Genomic DNA, 6,000 nt, shown 5'->3' with positions numbered 1-6,000 from the left:
GGGGAAGGCTGTAAGGGCCTGGGAAAGATAAGGTGCCCTTCCCCCTTCCCCGCTCTGGGACTGGCTTTCCTACATAAGGACGGGGTCTTCGAACTGCACAAAGCCCCCATCCCAGATAGCTGGAGCCTTTTCACTTAGGGCCTGGAGATGTACTACAACATTTTGTTCCAGGTTCCACTTGTCATCTAATACTGAATCAGAGCTGTTAATCTCCTCCCAGAATCTATTGGGAGTGACAGCGTAACAGAAAGTGAAATGAGAATATATATTCGGTTTTTAAATATTTCAAAGCTCGTCCTTAATTGAGCAAAAAAAAAAAAAAATCTTTCACTGTACTGCACATTTAACAAAAACAAGTCCAGATTTCTTTTTAGTGCCTTTTAGGGTCAGTGACAGAACTAGGGCAAAACAGGTAAGTGGGAGGAAGTTGCTGGCTTGTGTTATTCAATGCCTTGACAGCGAACAAAGGAATAATCTTACTGTACCAGCAGAGAAATATGACTGTTTGGGCTGCAGAGAAAATAAGTACTTGAATTCCAACCCCTAGGGTTACAGCTCAATTTAATAGCAACCTGTGTGAAGAGATGTGATGCTTGCCATCACAAAAGAAATTAATCTTTTAATAATCAGTGATGGATATTCCTCGGGATAAAAAGGCCAAGGTGAGGGACGCACAGCGCTGTCATTCCATGGATTAGTATTCTTTAGGAATAATCAAATTAGAGTGAGAAGAGCGCGTGCAAAAAGAGTCCTGTTTTTCACACTGTTACAGGAGGAGACCAATAACTGGTTTCCTTCTGCAGGATTTAGAGGTCTCAGGTGTTCATTATAGCCGAAACGGATGTCTCATGATTAAATTTCTTTTGGATAATACTTTCGCCATGTCTTGGTTAGAATTCCAAATAGACATGTTTTATCAGTACCAGCTAGATCTTCTGCTCATGTGGTCTAATGCAACATTTGCAACATGCAGCTTAAAAAGATTCCCTAAAGCAAATGGTAGCACTTCCTAATCCTGCAGCACAGGTTAAAAAGATAGGAGGTGGTATGTTCTTAACCAGGTGGGAGAGCGGCATCAGGATCACACCATGGGCCTGAGACACTCAGGTCCGTGGTAACATCTTTTACATTGCAGGGTAGGGCCAAGTTTTAGGAGAATCACTGACAAATCCTAAAGGTGGCGCCACTGCCTGGTGCAGTGGTGCCAAAGTGGCAACTACTGCATCCTGTAGGGGACTTTTGTCCCCCTCCCCCCGGGAAAGCCCAAAGCTTTTTGCTGGCGCAGACTTGAGAGACTCCATGTCTGGCCAGAAGGCCCAACACAGTGTTCAGAGTTCTGCTAATCCTGCCCCCTCCCACCCTGTTTCTTCCCCTTGCCTTTCCCCACTCTGGAATGCCTCCCCCACCCCTGAGGCTCTCACCACTGCCTGGAGCTCTTACGTAGCTCTGGGTGTTGCCTAGCTGATGCTGGGCTGGTGGCGGTGCTGACTCAGACATGCCAGATTATGTCAGAATGCCAGATGCAAGGAAGGGCACCAGAATGAGGTCTCTTGTTATCTGGTGTGCTCCCTGGGGCATTTGGTGGGCCGCTGTGAGATACAGGAAGCTGGACTAGATGGGCCTATGGCCTGATCCAGTGGGGCTGTTCTTATGTTCTTATGCCTGTGGTGGTGCATGTCACAGGAATGTCGTACGGCATGTTTGCGATACCCAGCACTGGTGGTATGCTTGTACTGCTGGTGCCAAAGAGCTCGCGATTGTGCTGTCAATGCCTAGCACTATGTAAATGATCTCAGCTGGCTGAATTGTGTCCACGCAATGAATATTTGATTCATTCGATATTTAAGATCCCCATGTTTTTTTAGTGGATACGTGCATCATTTTGGCTTGGTATGGAGAATATTTTTAACCTTGAAACAGCTCCAAGTGCACATGTTTTGCTCAAAAGAAGTGATGGGGAGGGGGGGAAAAGGTGCTAAGAGAAAAGGAAGCCAAACAGGAGGAGAAGGGGAGAAGATGGAGGAGAGGAAGGGGACTGGGGAGGGGATCTGGAAGAAGTCAGATTCATTATCATCTTGTTCTTCCCTTTCCCAGTGTACAGTGAGTGTTCAGAAGTCCTGGTTTTTGCTGTGTATTGCTGAAATATAACTTCAAGAAAATTGCCCCCACCTTCTTGCTGTGTCAATTACCATATTTACTACCAGTCATGCTAGCAAAGGATGTAGATCAGGGGTGTCCAAACCCCGGCCTTGGGGCCACTTGTGGCCCTCAAGGCCTCTCAATGCGGCCCTCAGGGAGTCCCCAGGCTCCAATGGGCCTCTGGCCCTCTGGAGATTTGTTGGAGCCCACAATGGCCTGACGCAACTGCTCTCAGCCTGGGGGCAACTGTTTGACCTCTTGCGTGAGCTGTGGGACGAGGACTCCCTCCACTGCTTGCTGTTTCACGTCTGTGATGCAGTAGCGGCAGCAAAGAAAAGGCCAGGCTTGCTTTGTGCAAGACCTTTTATAGGCCTTGAGCTATTGCTAGACCTTCATTCATTCATAAAAGTTCATCTTTAATTTATTCATTTATGTATACTTATGTAAATGTATTCAAATTTGAAATGTAAATTAATTCTTTTTCCCCCCCTGGCCCCCGACACAGTGATGTGGCCATCCTGCCCCAAACTTTGGACACCCCTGATGTAGATGATCCAAAGCCTGTGGCATTCAGAGACAGGAAAGGTGCCCAAAACTTGTTCTCACTTAGAACTCAGGCAATCTGTATCTGGGCTGTGTCACACGTGGAGACTCATATACTTGTAATACTAAAAAATCCCTACATATACAAAAGTATGATGTCAGAGAGAAGAATAGGCTAGAAGCCTTAACCTTACATCTAGTTCTCTGCATGGAAGGTTTTCTTTGTTTTCATATGGAGGAACATGCAACAATGTATAGTATTGGCAACCTTCAGTCTCGAAAGACTATGGTATCGCGCTCTGAAAGGTGGTTCTGGCACAGCGTCTAGTGTGGCTGAAAAGGCCAATCCGGGAGTGATAATCCCTTCCACACCGGGAGCAAGTGCAGTCTGTCCTGGTCAGTCTCCCTGGCTATGGACCTTCCTTCTTTGCCTCTTTGACTCAGACTGTTGGCCAAGTGTCTCTTCAAACTGGGAAAGGCCATGCTGCACAGCCTGCCTCCAAGCGGGCCGCTCAGAGGCCAGGGTTTCCCACCTGTTGAGGTCCATTCCTAAGGCCTTCAGATCCCTCTTGCAGATGTCCTTGTATCGCAACAATGTATGCAATAATGTGGTCCTCTACCTATACTATGAAATAGTACAGCACAGACAGTTTACCACATCACTGAAAACTAGAGCCTAGTGTTTGCACGGGGATGAGGATTCTGTGTGAAGAAAAGATAAAGAGCTGTCATTTACTGCACTCTAATTAGGGCAATCACAGCGAAAGAATTACCAGCTGCTTCCCATCCTAGACATGATAGCCTGTGTAATTCACGTCAATATCCTGGTAGTTAAATGAACCACTCCCGAGGCACATCTGCAAACCTGGCACTTTAAGACTGGGCCCATATGTTGTAAGGTGCCTAGGAAGGCAGACTGAGGATACTCAGACTAACTGCTCATTGTTCTGAACAACAGGTTTACGGTGATATGCTACCCTAGTTATTAAAAGGAAAACGGAGAAAGTCTGCAAATAATCTTCCAGTAACTCTGCTTTCTAAATTAAGAAGAGCTGGAAGTCATTTGCAATGAATTACATTTTCAGAATCCGAATCACTCCTGTTTTAAAGGAGCAGGGATCCCCATATTTATGGCAGATGCAGCCTGAAGCCCTTTGGAAACAAGGATCTGCCAGCTATCCATTCCAGATCAGGTTGAGTGGTTATGTAAGGTCTTTCGGCCATGCCCAATTGTATTCTTCCTACAATATGCAATCAACAGGATCGGTTAACAACCAGTTACTACCAGCTCTTGAAAGGGATTGTGACCAGTCTCAGCTTTCCCTTACAAAAGTCAGTCTCCAGGATAGCGTTGCTATGGTTGGTTGGCAACCTTCAGTCTCGAAAGACTATGGTATAAGCCTACATCACCCACTATTCCCAGGCGGTCTCCCTTCCAAGTTCTAACCAGGCCTGACCCTGCTTAGCTTCCGAGATCAGATGAGATCAGGCATGTGCAGGGTAACAGTTGCTATCTATGATCACTTCAGAAAAAGGAGCTTATGAAGAATTATCAGATGAGCTTGCAGAGAGCCTGCATCAATACAGTCGCTGAGATGTGTCATTTTAAATAAATCTTTAATGCCAAGCATTGACCCCAGCTGGAAAAATCACAAGGGAAAACATCCATAGTGAGGGCATTAGTTAAACAGAAACACTCTTCCTTCCACCAGACCCATAGGAAATGCCATGACATTAATTTTACCAGTGGCACCACTGAGTTTTGATACTATGTTTAGTAGGTAGGATGAAGACTTTTGTCTCAGCTGGCATTAAGAACCCTGGGTTCTGGTGTGGGACAAAAGGGAGGGTGTTATCATATCTGCTTCAGCTCTGACTTCCCTGATTAACTACAGGATTGGCGAAGTTGGGAGCAGTGCCCTGGTGCCTGCACCTCACCAGTGGTGTACCTCCTCAGCCCTGCACCCCAGAGCACTGGTCTGCAGTGGTGGCCCCCCGCAGGATGCCGCTGTCTCCCACATGCAAATTTACAGCCCCCCCCCCACTTACCTGGAGTGCACAGTGCCTTGCACTAGTCCAGGACGCATTGGGGAAGCCTCCTGAAGGTTCCCCGATGCTTTAAACTTTGCTTCTGGCAAACAGGAAGCACAGTTTCTGACCCTGTTGGGAGCCTCAGAAAGGCTTCCGTGGGGTCCTAAAGGTATGCGAGGCTCCACGCCCAGGACATTTGCTCCATCAAGTGAATGGGATTACCGCCACTGCACTTCACCTTCCAACTTTGTGGCAGGGTGAATGGCAGGCCACACTGACAGCCCCACTGCTAGAGTGTCCGTTTTACCTGCAGCTGGCTCCTAAGCATGACCGTTCATGGGTATTTTGCCAGTTACGAGTACCACTTATGGGCTCCTGGCATATGGCAGCCCTGACCCTCTGCGTGGGAGTACTCCCCATCCCGCTGTGGACAACTTGAGTGAACGGCCCCAGACAACCTATGAGGATGGGTTTCCTGGGTAGCCACTTGGCCCTATCAGTTAAGGAGAAGATTTGGCGAGGTGAGTTTGCAGACATCTGTAGCCTCCTCCATACTGAGCCACAGCCCATTCCCTGTCTGAGTGAGCCAGTTAGAGACAAAGAGCTGGTACACAAATGAAAAATAGACAAGAACTGCACCAGCTGGCTCTGTGGGGTCTCCATTTATGACAGCTGTGTTGCAAATGCAACTGGCCAAAGCGAACGCTCTAGTTAAGTGCATTCACAGGACATTCTGTGTGTATTCCAACCCCACTTGAATGGCTTATGATGACCACTTCAGACTTAGGGCTGCCATGATCCTGCCCTAGACCGGCAGGTGCTCCAGTGGGAGCTGTGGGTCCAAATTGTCCAGCTCTGTCCAAATTGTGGGTTCTGTGGGAGCTGTGGGTCCAAATTGTCACCTTCTAAGCCTCTTTGGGGTGATAGGTCAGATAGCAACCACATCATAGACTGTAATGAAGCAGAACAGGCAGGCGTACCCTCTGGTGCACAGTAGGTTCAATCCTGTGTACCTGCTATGATTCAATTCTACCAAGAAGTGCACAAAAGCAAAGTGTGTGTGTACCCACATGTATAGCTTTTGCGTGGGCAAAGCACTCCATCTCAGCCTGCCTTAAGCTTGGGTGGATTAGAAAAGGGGTCACAAGGAGGATCAGGCAAGAAAGGGGTACCTTTGACACCCTCCCTAGCTGTGTGGACAACCTGCACCAGTACAAGTATGGAGAAGGTGGTCAGAGTTTGGCCATGTTGGGCACTAATGGAGGGCTGGTGCACATCAGAGGTCTC

This window comes from Tiliqua scincoides, chromosome 7, assembly GCF_035046505.1.
Source record: "Tiliqua scincoides isolate rTilSci1 chromosome 7, rTilSci1.hap2, whole genome shotgun sequence".
Classification (NCBI taxonomy): domain Eukaryota; kingdom Metazoa; phylum Chordata; class Lepidosauria; order Squamata; family Scincidae; genus Tiliqua; species Tiliqua scincoides.
Note: the sequence above shows the minus strand (reverse complement) of the source record.